The sequence below is a fragment of the Bidens hawaiensis genome, unplaced genomic scaffold, assembly GCF_021521415.1.
Source record: "Bidens hawaiensis isolate Kalapana, Puna unplaced genomic scaffold, B.hawaiensis_p1.1 tig00048322_1, whole genome shotgun sequence".
Classification (NCBI taxonomy): domain Eukaryota; kingdom Viridiplantae; phylum Streptophyta; class Magnoliopsida; order Asterales; family Asteraceae; genus Bidens; species Bidens hawaiensis.
In genome coordinates, this window is record NW_027498655.1 from 54,098 (window position 1) to 67,085 (window position 12,988).

The window sequence follows — 12,988 nt, forward strand, 5'->3', positions numbered from 1 at the left end:
TCAGCACCGAGAAATCTAACCCGTAGTGATTCCCAAATCTCTTTAGCATCACGAGTTCTTGCAACTTGCATCAACACATTTTCTGGTAAGGCTTGAAAAATAATGGCCCTAGCCATCTTGTTCTTTCTCTCGTCTAAGGCTTCTCCGGACACCACCTCCCATAATCCTTGAGCATCAAGGATCGATTCCATGATTACAACCCACGTGTTGTAGTTTGTTTTTTTTAACTTCAGACACTGAAACGAATTGAACTTGGTTCCCTTGCTTGCACAACCGGTCTTTCATCCGCCATAATATCCGATCTTGAGTTTCAAATTTGATGTGGTTAGTCACCGCACACCGTTCTTGTTCTTCCCAAAGATCGTAGATCGCCTGTTGGAGAAACAAATTGGATTTGAATCTTAACACCAAGTTGTGTTCTTGAATAATGAATACAGAATCGGAACTGATGTATGTATGGCAATGATGGGTTCGTGAGTGGGATTGCAATCAAAACAATATTAAATAATTGATATGAATAATGACATCGGACGGAATGTGGGAAACATGGAGTTTTCTTTAACTTCTAAAACTCAACTCTTCTCTTCTTATTATTATTTCGAACTAAATAATGCCTTATATAGTCTAAACAAAACTTGTCATACTACAACTAGGAAACCAAATTTAAAAATAAAGATAAACATAAAATTAACTAATAAAATGATAGATTTGTTTTGATCTCCTCCTTATCTTCACCTGGAAATCCACCTAGCCACCACTCTCTTTTATTTTAACGAATCGGGATTAAATATATCAACATTAACTATGTAATGGAATTCAAGTAATCACTTGGGATAGATTTCGTAAGACTTGTCAGCTGGCTTTTAATGATTTTATCAAACAACCAAAAGACACCAAATGGAACGGAGATTGAACTTTTGGATCAAGGGATACTCTCTTTTATGATGTGCGCTATATTATTGTGTCCTGTTTCTTCGTTGCTCCTTTCCTTCGCTACTAGGAGAGTCGCTAGCTTGCTTGCATTCTATTCTAAGTATTTGGAAAAGAGGAATCAAGGCAGTTGCAAAATGGCTTCAAGGAACGATAAATGGTCAGAAATTGCTTACAACTTAGGTTTACCAAAAGATTGTAGGGTTAACCTAATGATTGTGTAGGTAAATGGATTGCTTACAAGTTTGACGTACTAAATGGATTAAGGGGGATTGTAGAAATATAATCCATTTATTAATCCATGTTTTTGTTTTGGGACCTAGAAAATTTGCTATTTCTTGTTAAGTTTAATGGGTCCAGACATTTTAAATTGTTGTTATGTTTGGGACAAACACTTCTAATGGGCTGGATTTAACAGAAGGATTAAAAGACCCAAAATGAATAAATTCACAACTTGATTCAACAGGAAATATTCAATTAATTGAGTACATAACCAAAAGGCTTCTCACCAGACTAATTAACACAATTCCAGACACTCAATCTGATTCTTAATAATCTGTGGTAGGGAGACGCTCATGAGTACTTGACCCAATAAAGATAACCTCGTAGACAAGTGCCGCAATACCCGCACCCAAAAACGGGCCTAGCCAGTAGACCCAGTGACTATTCCAGGTCCAGCTGACCACAGCTGGACCAAAGGACACCGCAGGGTTCATGGACGCACCATCAAATGCACCACCAGCTAAGATGTTTGCACCCACTATGAAACCAATTGCTATTGGTGCAATAATCCCCAAATCACCCTTCTTAGGATCAACGGCTGTAGCATAAACCGTGTACACTAGTCCAAAAGTCATAACTATCTCGAACACCACTGCGTTCCATTCGCCTACACCCGCTGATAAAGCAAAAGCCGATGTTTCCTACACAAATATATATTCAAATAAATTAGTTGTTAATTACTTGCTACTTGTAAATGAGATGAATATATTTTTCTCACAAACTTACCAAACCACCGGTTACAATTTTTAGAAGCAAACAAGCGACCACTGAGCCAAGCAACTGAGCTATCCAATATAAAACACTCCTCAAAAACGAAATGTGGCCACCAACAAACAACCCGAATGTCACGGCTGGGTTCACATGACCTCCTGATATGTTAGCACCAACGGAGACCGCAACAAATAGTGCAAAAGCATGTGATATTGATGCTGAAATGAGTCCGGCCGGTGTCGCGGCTCCACCATCAGTTAACTTTGCTACAAATATAAAAAAACACAAATCATCAATTCATTTCATGAAAAGTGATATTGTAATTTTAAATGCTTAGATTTTTTACTTAGTTAAAGTACCCCTATAAATTGTCACATCATTAATATATTTTTTTTAAAACAACAAATGTTACTTCTTCTCTAATTATAAAAAAAAATTGTCTTCTAAGTGAGACAATGACTCACCAAAAGCCATGCTAGCACCTTCACCGGAAAAAACAAAAATGAGCATCGAAATAAACTCTGCAAGCGCCGCTTTAAGGCATCCGGCGATCTAGCATCCTCTGGAGTTCCGATGGCTATATTTGAAATCGGCATTTTTAACACTTGTTAACTTACTTAAATGTTACTTGTTTTTTTATATGCTTATAAGTTATAACACTGCACTTGGTTAGGGACAATTATATATAGAAGTGTAGTATATTTTATAAATAATATATTTTATAATAAACTTGTTTTTAACATTAGAGAGAAATGAAATCTTAGAAAGAGTAATAGTCCAATGATTATAAGGTCGGCCCAAATGATTACGACACAGCCACACACTACCAAAAAAGTTCCCGATGATCGGTTTAAAAAAAAGTCGTCCATTATTGGCAGAAAACATCTGGACGATTCTAAAGCTTCACCCACTCTTAATCAACGATCCAAATTTCACCCTTGTAGCCACGTGGCAACATCCACACTACTTGGAGGCGCCTTACACGTAATATGGAATACGGGGCCAATCCCAAACCGGCTACCGGGTTGCAACCGGTTTTTTTATAAAATCCTACTGTTGCATACTACACTTCTATATATAATTGTCCCTAACCAAGTGCAGTGTTATAACTTATAATAAACTTGGGTGAAGCTTTAGAACCGTCCAGATGTTTTCTGCCAATAATGGACGACTTTTTTTTAAACCGACCATCGGGAACTTTTTTGGTAGTGTGTGGCTGTGTCGTAATCATTTGGGCCGACCTTATAATCATTGGACTATTACTCTTTCTAAGATTTCATTTCTCTCTAATGTTAAAAACAAGTTTATTATAAAATATATTATTTATTATTAATAGACATGAATGTTTTTTTAATACACAGTAGATTCTGGAGAGAACATCTCGATGGAAATAAAAATAATATTGTTAATATTTGAAGCCAAATGTTTCTAATAGAATGGATTAGAAGTTTATGTAATAGATATGGTTGTAAAAGTAGGTATATGATTATAATAAGTTATAAGATAATTTTTTTAATGGGTTAAATCAGTTTTGTATATGCATTAGATCACGACAGATATAATTAAGTATTAACATTGCTTTTTGATGCCTAGTCCTGACCGCATCATTGTTTGACTTCACGAAACGACAAGTTTTAATCTTCCATTTTACTGTAATAGTTTAAGAAGTTTTGATATTTAAATTAAAGAAAAAAAGGTATTGACATGATGAACAAGTATGTGTTTGATACAAGATGTAGATTCCTTTGTTTTTAGAAATTTGAATCGATGTTCTATGAATCATATATGATCCATTAGATTTTCAGAACTCGAGTTGTGCCTTTTATTGACAGAATATTTGTTGGTGATTTTCTATGAATACCATGAAATCCCAATGAAAAAAATACATATTGATTGATAATGGCAAGTGTTGGTTAGTTCGGGTCAACATTGATCAATAATGGCCATTTGGGGTCAATATTGATCGCTGATGGTGAAACCAAGAACAATGCTAAATTGGGGTCAGTAATAATCAATTAGGTTTAATTAAGAACAATATTCGTCAATGAGGGTTAATATTGATCAACTAGATTCAAAACTGGTCAATAAGAGTCAAAATTGATCAATGATGGTCGATGTTAGTTGTTAGAATTACCGATAAAGGATCAATTATCTTTATTTGTAAGTGTAGAAGAAAATCAAAGGGATAGACTAACAAAGGCTGAAACGTGAGAAACAAGTAGAATAAACAATGGTTTATCCGCACACTTGACCCCGGGCCCTGATCCCATACTAAAGGCAACACATTGCAACTTGAAGATGATGTGCTTACCCCGATTGTTTTTGATTAGTCGCTCTAAATCACGCCATCACGTATCTGTTCCTACATAATTCTTAGTTATCGATTCGTATTAACTAATAGCATTCTTCCAAACATTTGTGTTGGCTTAATTGTTGTTTGGCCCAAGTGAAATGCGCAACCCAAGAATTAAAAGGGATTATTAATGGGTTGTTTGATTACCAAATTAGGGTTATTAGGTTTCTTCGTTTCTTGTTAGCTAAGTTAATTTAACATTATTGATAGGCAACAAAGTTAGGGATTGTAAAGAAAGATGCAATCAAGTTAGAGTTCATTAAAAGTCAAACTGAGTTAGGATTTGAGAGTTGTAATCAGTTTTTGAGTTATATTATCTGATTAATATAAACGAGAGTTATTCGTTTACTTCATGTTTGATTATCGATCCAGGACTTGAACTTGTATTATCGTTCACAATGATATAAAGTCTGAAATTCTCTAGTCTCCATTCTCGAAAGTCGATTTATATTTCCATACAACGACACACACACTTTTGTTGAAATCACTTTGTCATCTTTGATGAAACGAGCTGTCTGGGGCCAACATTAGTCAATAAGATTCAGTGTTGATCGATGGTAGTTAAAGTTGAGAGTCAATGATTTCGAATTTCCGTCCAAAATTCCCATTAATTTTTGGTAAATAAGGGTTAAGGAATTCCAGTGTTGGCCAGTGAACAGTGTGAAGCTTGGGCTCAATCAAAGGGGTGACCGAAGTCGCAAAAACGTATTTTAAGGGTGCTCCAACTCAAAACCTATAAAAATTTTCGGACGAAATCATGAAACTTAAACTACTAAGCAAAAAAAACGGGGGTAACAGGGGCACCTCGGGTCCTTCATAATCTTAGCCCATGTCAGTGAAGACTTATTACGATCAAATATGACATCAAGTGACACGTTACGGATCACTACGACCTAAGATGATTAATTAAGACGTGTATCCCCCCAATATGTGTAACACCACGTCCCTAACCCTCTCAATTTAAGCTTAAAAGTAATAACTTAGGAAGTACAGGGACCAAAAGTGCAAATTCTGAAAATTTGTTCCCATCGCGATACGCGACGGGGTAACAATCAACCCATCACGTAGCGCGATGGGATTGGTGAGTCACCGGACACGTGTTGAAACCGTGTCGACACGTGGCATAATATGACAGGCCACGTGTCATCACCGCATAAAGCGGTGTAAAATGGTGACGTCGCGATACGCGACGGGCCACAAGGAACCCATCGCGTATCGCGATGGGGTACTGAATCAGCCTATAAAAGGGGGTGACGGGTATTGAGCTCTGCTCATCCCATTTCACCTTCATTTTCACATAGTTAACATCGAAAGGCGTGCCTGGTTGGCGTAGTAAGCCGACGTGCTGTTTTCTGGTAGTATGTGCAAGAAACGAAGTTGGAATTAAGCTAGCAATCACATAAGCGAGTAGATCAAGTCCTGCCTTATCGTGTTATCAATCTAAGCATCCGAATTAAGGTAGGAGTTATGTTTAAGTTATTTTGAATTATAGCTTAGACTATCAATCGAGGCTATGGCCTTTAACCTTGATCGTATTTTACAAACATTCATTCACAATCATGTTTTCACAAAATGTTACTTCATGATGAAGTAATGTTAAACAAAAGAGATATTTTGACAGGCATGTAGTAACTGGAAGGGGGATATCATTAGTAGTAAGTTTCTTGCCTAAGGAAAAGTAATTCGCATAAATCCCAATCAACCGAGGGACCCGTTTACTTACCTGGAGAAACTTACCAACGTGATAGAACCTATTAGGCCAAAGCAGGCAATATCAAACGTCACATAAAACTAAGTGTTTTCATTCACAATCAAAGATAAACGATTTCAAGGTTAAGCTTACAATCATAGCTTAACATTATTCAAAACATTCATACGAACCTACTTATGTCAAAACATATTATACTCATAGCTTAACAACCTTTTTAATCAGTCAAAACATATTATACTCAATGAGACGAACGGGTGTTTGTCTTAGTGAGTCAATCAATGTCTACATGAGATCATGAAATCTCTAAAACTTTATAATACAAAGTAGAAAATAAAGTCAACTCAGACCGAATACACATGTGTCTGGATCCAAACATAACCGTTCAGCCTAATCATTCTAAGACTACGTGGTCGCGGGCTAATGGTCATAACTAGTCTCCCGGAAAGGGCTACGTGGCTCGGGAACAATTGTGTGTGTAGAGCAGTGGTACATAGACCAGAAGTAGAAATGCTTCTGCTGAGCTTGTAGAGAAAACTATATTTGTATTATATTGTCATTCAAATGTTTTATTGAGTCATAAGTGTTCACCAGCATATAGCTGACGTATTTTTCCAACCCATTGCAGGTAATTAAGCAAAAGTAACATTAACAAGGATTGGAGTCTTAATGAAGATAGAAGCGCGTACAAGATGGCTCCGTTTTTTATATAAAATCCTTGTAATATGAAAACATATCTTTTGTAAACCAATACTCAGATATATAACTCCCGAGTAAATTTTCAATGTAAATTAATAATATATTCAACCTAAAGTCTTCCGCTAAAATTAACCCCTAAACTCTGATATATTTACAAAACAGGTACCAACTTGTTGTCACACGCCTAGGCCCTAAGTCGGGGTGTGACAATATGTCACATTAGATCAACCATGGTCAGTAAGTGTTGATCAAACATAGCGTATGATCGATAATGATATGGGGAAAATGTGACATTAACACATATAACCTAATAGCCTATAATAGATGGTCAAACATAGCCTAATACTATATATCAAGACATATATCACCTAATATTTTATTAAATCGATATTCGACATTCATTATATGTTGTCCTGTGTTTTTGGACTGTTCATGAACGGGAGCACTCAGAAAACGAAAACCAGGCAAGGATTGCTTAGTAAACAAACAACTTAAACAGCATTTTATAACAACCAACAGCTAACAATAAAAAGAATCATTTTATATATTGTGAGCTTTTGCAACCTCTTTGTGCAGATCTGATGTACATGAGGATTTACAAAACCAAATATATATTTGCATAACAGAAACACAAAACTTACTTTGTAAAACCAAGAAAATGAGGCCTTAGTCCTTTTACAAAACGAGGCTGCGTCAGCTTCGCATAAACACCATCCTTAATTGCCACAAGAGAATCATGAGTCCCACTTTCTACAATCTGGCCTCCATTCACAACCAATATTTTATCAACTCGTCTCATCATCGACTCTCTACGTGCAACCAAAATCGTTGTTTTGCTGCCAATTAATAGTCTATCAAGCGCCTCCTGCACCACACGTCTTGACTCGTGTTCAACTCCACTGTCCGCCTCATCCAGCAACAAAATGGGTGCGTTTTTCAGCACGACTCGAGCAATAGCCACTCTAAGTTTCTGTCCAGGTGTTAACTCCACCCCACCTGGACCCACTTTCGTGTCATACCCTTTAGGCAAACTGCTAATAAAATGATGCGCGTTTGCGATTCTGGCTGCTTCTTTTATCTCAGTCTCACTTGCGTTATGTCTCGCGTAAACAATGTTTTCTCTAATGGTTGTTGAAAATATTACAGGTTCTTGTTGGACCAAACCGAGCTGGTTTCTTAACCATCTTAGATTAAAAAGTTTTAAATCTTTTCCATCTAAAAGTATCTGCCCCAAAACCGGATCATAAAACCTTAATATTAAAGAAAGTAAAGTACTTTTCCCAGAACCGGAGACCCCGACTATACCCACTGTGTGTCCACCATCAACTTTAACGGAGAAATCTCTCAACACCATGATTTCTGGACTTTTCGGGTAATAAAAGTTGACATTTTTAAATTCGATTGTTCCATATGGGTTAACAGGTTTAAGAGCAGTAGAGTCATCATGGTTAATCTCGGAAACATGATCGATAATATCAAAAACCGGGACTAGATCTTTTCGTCTTTTGTCTGTGTTAGGTGTCATGATCCCAAACGGTTCCACCAGTGCGAAGGTAACAAAAGTGAAGACCATGTATTCTCTAAGGGCTGTTGGAAGGTCGATATAGCCATTTCTTACAGAAATAGCAGTGTAGTAAAGTAGAACACCGTTACAAGCGAAAAAGAGAAATCTTGAAAAACCGAACACGAATCCAATTAACATCCCTTGAAGTAAAGTTTGTTTGTAAACCATTTTGAGATATTGTTTGTAGAGTTGTGACACATTGTTTCCAGCACAATATGCCATAACAATAGTGATGTTTTTTACCATATCTTCGAGACATACAGATGCCTTCTTGTGAAGCTCCTCAATGCCCTTTGAAAAGCTAGAAAATCCCCTTCTCTGAATAAAGATAATATTCATAATCAACATTCTTTTATGCATTAAATCACTGTATGTATAAAAGAAGATAAACTGTTAACAGACAAGAACCTGTGCAGTTGTGGAGACAGTAACAAATGGTATGATCATCATAGCCACCAAAGCCAACCTCCATTCTAGAGATAATCCAATAACTATAGCAGCAAAAGCAGCACAAAAATCTTGGATAAGAATGCATATGTAGTCGCTAAAAGCTACACGCACATATGCAGCATCGTTTGCTAACCACGACAGCAAATTATCACTTTTGTTTTCGTCTTTATCAAACCATCCTACTTCACTCTCAAGCATGGCCGAGAACATCATTCTTCTTATTCTCTCTGTCAATTTTTCTCCCATGATTCCAAAGTAGAAGTGTTGTAACACTGTGGCTACTAAAACAATAAAAGCCATGCACACAATTATCAAGCACCATTTGTCAACATCAAAACGATGTGCGTTGGGTTTGTAATATGCGGTCATTATCAGCCCGACAACATAGGCAAGGATTGGTCTCAAAGATCCAAAGATGGAAGCCCCAACGCTTCCCAAAACCGCATACAGCCAGTCTGGTAAACTTAGCTTCACAAGTCTCCCTAAAGATGGCAAACTCTGATGTTTACTGTTGTATTTCTCCAATAACCTAGCCACATCACCAACTCGATTACTAGAATATGCACCTTTACATTTATGGTCTGAATTAGATCTCATTTCAATACCCTCACCTGATGCATTGTCATTTTCATTCTTACTTGGTAACCTGAAATATATCACAAATTCATATAACCATCATAAGCATACATACGTGCATACACACAAACAAAAGGAAAAGTAAAGTAATGTGCCTTTCTGGAAGTTTGACTACTTCTTCACATCTAAGAAGCTCCGAATACAACCCGTGTGAGCCAATCAGTTCATCATGTGTACCCATTTCAACGCATTGACCACCCTCCATCACAGCAATGAAATCAGCATCTTTCACAAGATTTATTTTCCTAGTGATCATTATAGTTGATCTCCCGAGTGTAATCATTCGTAAGGTCTCATGAACAGCATTTTCTGCTTCCAAATCAAGTTTGCTGGTAACTTCATCAAGCAACAGAATTGAAGGGTTTAGAAGAACTGCTCTAGCGATTGAAATCCTTATCCTATGTTCGTCTGTCAATGCTAAATCAACTTTATCCACCTATTAAAAAAGAAGTGTAAGAAAATGATGGTTTCTGGACAAACTAAAATTATGTATGCATACCTTAGTATCGTATCCTTTTTCAAGAGAGCTTATGAATGCATGCACATTTGCTATTTTAGCAGCCTCCTGAATCTGATCCAAAGTTACGTTGGGACGTCCATAAGCAATGTTATCGGATATGCTTAAACATGCTAGAGCAGGTTCTTGTGTTACAAGCCCTATTTGGTGTCTCAACCATTCTAGCTTCAGGCTTTTAGTATTTACTCCATCCAAAAGAACCTCTCCTTCTCCATGACAAACATTAAGATTATAAACAATGGTTGTTCCATAAAAAGGTAACAAACTATGGTTCGGTTTTTGTTTCTGGTAACCAAAAGTGAAAACTTTTGAAAGTCAATAAATAAAGTTGGTTACGCGAAACAGAAACAGGCTAACTTTGGTTACCATTTTATCCAGTAAGTCAGTAACACTTTTAATAAACAAAAAAAGATAATAGTCGTTGAATAATCTTACCGAGATTAGGATCGTAATGGCGTTCCAGGAGGTGAGTCAAGCTACTTTTTCCTGATCCACTTCTTCCCACAAGTGCCACGGTTTTTTTAGCAGGGACAGTAAGGTAAAATCCACTTAAGATAGGAATTGCAGGACAAGAGGGATAACTGAAGAAAACATTGTGAAACTCAATCTTTCCTTGCACAGAAACTAAAGTATCTCCATCTGAATTATCAGCCAAACCAGAGTGTCTTATAACCTCATAAAGTCTGTATGCAGCTATGCGACCTTGCTCAAATGAGTATGCGTTCGTAGAAGCCTGATTCAACCCACTACAAGATAATGTTAATAAAAAAGTGGCAATAACTATAAGTCCTTAGTGTAAAGAAGTTAAAAGGGAAAAGATGCTTACAGGCCACTTAAAACTATAGCAAAAATGGCAGTCAAGATTTCAGCACCACTGGATTTCCCACTTGTAACTAAAAACCTTCCTACCAAAAGTTGCAAAGCACAAGAACACATTCCAAATCCATATGTGAATCCAACTCCAAGTCCTTGAACAAGGCTTATTGTGATACCGTATTTTAATGTCTCGTGAAGAGAAGATGCATACGAATGTTTGGCCAATGCTTCATTTGTGAATGCATACAGTGTCCGAATGTTTGATAGCGCCTGCAAAAAAAACATGTTTTATTCAACAAATATAAAATCAACTTTAAGACCCCCTAAGATATGTGAATAGCACACCTCTTCAGCAACATTTGCAGCATGAACATACGCATCTTGAAGGTTTTCCTCAAACTTATGAAGGAAAAAATTTGCAATCCCACCCACAGCAAAAACTATTGGACCTGTTGCTAATGCTACAAATGCAATCTGCCAACAGTTTGTAAATGCGACGACAAGCCCACCCAAACATGCTGCAATATTGTGAATGTAATTTCGAACCTGTCAATATAAAGATTCATTAGGAAAAATATAAGCAAATACAAAATGTAAATATATATATATACCTTTTCAGCAAGAGCCCATTGAATTACTTGAGCATCAGTCAAAACTTGATTCATTATGTCCCCATTGTTTCCATATGTATCAAAAAAGTTCATGTTTTGGTTTAATATTACTTGAACATACTTTGTTCTTATTACAGCAGCTTGTCTTTCAGCCGTTAGAATCCAACACCAAACTTCTGCTAGGTTAAATATACAAGAAGACATCAATGCATAACAGCATAATTAATTTAAAAAAAAATTAAATCTGTAAACATATTATCTGCTCCAAATTGATTTATAACTAGTTTCTATCTTACCAATCCATCCAGCAGCAAAAACAGTCAAGCCTATATACACAATATACAAAGCATACTGCAAATTAAAATAGAAAACAACAATAACATTATGTTAGAAAGTCTTTAAAATAAACCTACAATAAATCACATAAATATGTGTTTGAAGGATACCTGAGTAAAATGATTGAACAGTTCATCTTCATTCCTATGGAAGCTCAATAAATGAATAATCTTTCCGAATAAATGTAAATAAACCGCAAGCGATGCACCATGAACCACCGCACCCAACGACCCGGCCACCATAAGAATATAGTCAAACACATATGCGCAATTAAACAAGGCCATAAACGGCACTGCCGAGGGTGTAATCACTTCCTCATCGACATTATCAGTCTCTTCTATACTATTCTGGCAACTGGTGGTTCCGCCGAAGTATGAGCCTGGAGAGTCCAGAACCTCGGAGTTCTCGGACACTGGCGTCAGAGGACCCACGCTGTGCCGCGGAGCCCACCCGATTTCAAGCATCATTGTGACGGAAAGCTTAATTTTAGAATTTAGTATGATTATTGATTAATGTGAAATGTGAATGTTTATAAGAAGAAGTAATTAGAGGTTATGAGGTATAAAATGTTAAGCCAAGAATCAAAAGGTTGACTTGACAGTTTGATTGTAATTTGGCATGGGTTGTTGATTCTCATATTTGTCTGTTTATGTGTTCCCGCCAGTGTGGTCTAGCGTTAGCGTTAAACCTGAGGAAACAAACGGTTAGTTTTTCATTTTTTATACATATTTTTTGGACTTTGTTTTCGTTTTTATTCCATCACAATAATATAAACAGGCAAACATTGTGTTTCCTTTCCATTAAAAAACTAATATTTAATTTTTAATTCTTATACATGATGGTTGGAATTTGTTTGCGTATTTATCACAATAAAATTCAGGCAAACATTGTATTTTCCCCTTAACATTGCACATTGCACAACAAGATTGGCTTGAAAGTTAAAATGAAATCCCTAAATCAACTTTTTGTGTAGTGGTTTAATTAAAACATAGAAAATATTAAGTCATCTCACTGTCATGTAAGTATTGAGTTTTTCACCAACGTTTCTATCTCAAACATGTAATGATTTTAACTAACATATAATTATAATTTAATGTTTTTTAATATAAAAAGATGTGTGAATGAATGTGATTGTTTGAATTTGATTACGACCTCCACCCTGTTGAGCCCGTTTCTATCATAAACATGCTAAGGGGAGCCCTGCCCTTGCCCCTTTGACACCCTGTTCTTCACCATGTGAAATTGTTTGGTGGAAGAAATATGGATGACGTGGCAGGGACAACACCACATAACACCAACTCTTAGGCCTTCCGTAACGGCGGCTTAATGGCCATGATATGGGCTATAACGGCAGGAACACCCCCCCTGTTTTGGG

General features: G+C 36.6%; 2 pseudogenes across 2 annotated transcripts; both read right to left on the reverse strand.

Annotated features, from left to right (window-relative positions):
- Positions 1 to 1,452: 1,452 nt before the first annotated feature.
- LOC143597455 (aquaporin TIP1-2-like) lies at positions 1,453 to 2,534 on the reverse strand (annotated as a pseudogene). Its single transcript, XR_013146911.1, has 3 exons — positions 2,388 to 2,534; positions 1,939 to 2,189; positions 1,453 to 1,853 (listed from the first exon to the last, which is right to left on the reverse strand). The product of XR_013146911.1 is annotated as an aquaporin TIP1-2-like (transcript).
- A 4,639-nt stretch (positions 2,535 to 7,173) lies between these two features.
- Positions 7,174 to 12,073, reverse strand: LOC143597456 (ABC transporter B family member 20-like; annotated as a pseudogene). Its single transcript, XR_013146912.1, has 10 exons — positions 11,724 to 12,073; positions 11,574 to 11,628; positions 11,278 to 11,453; positions 11,012 to 11,212; positions 10,677 to 10,936; positions 10,286 to 10,596; positions 9,833 to 10,056; positions 9,429 to 9,769; positions 9,309 to 9,343; positions 7,174 to 9,242 (listed from the first exon to the last, which is right to left on the reverse strand). The product of XR_013146912.1 is annotated as an ABC transporter B family member 20-like (transcript).
- Between the last annotated feature and the right edge of the window lie 915 nt (positions 12,074 to 12,988).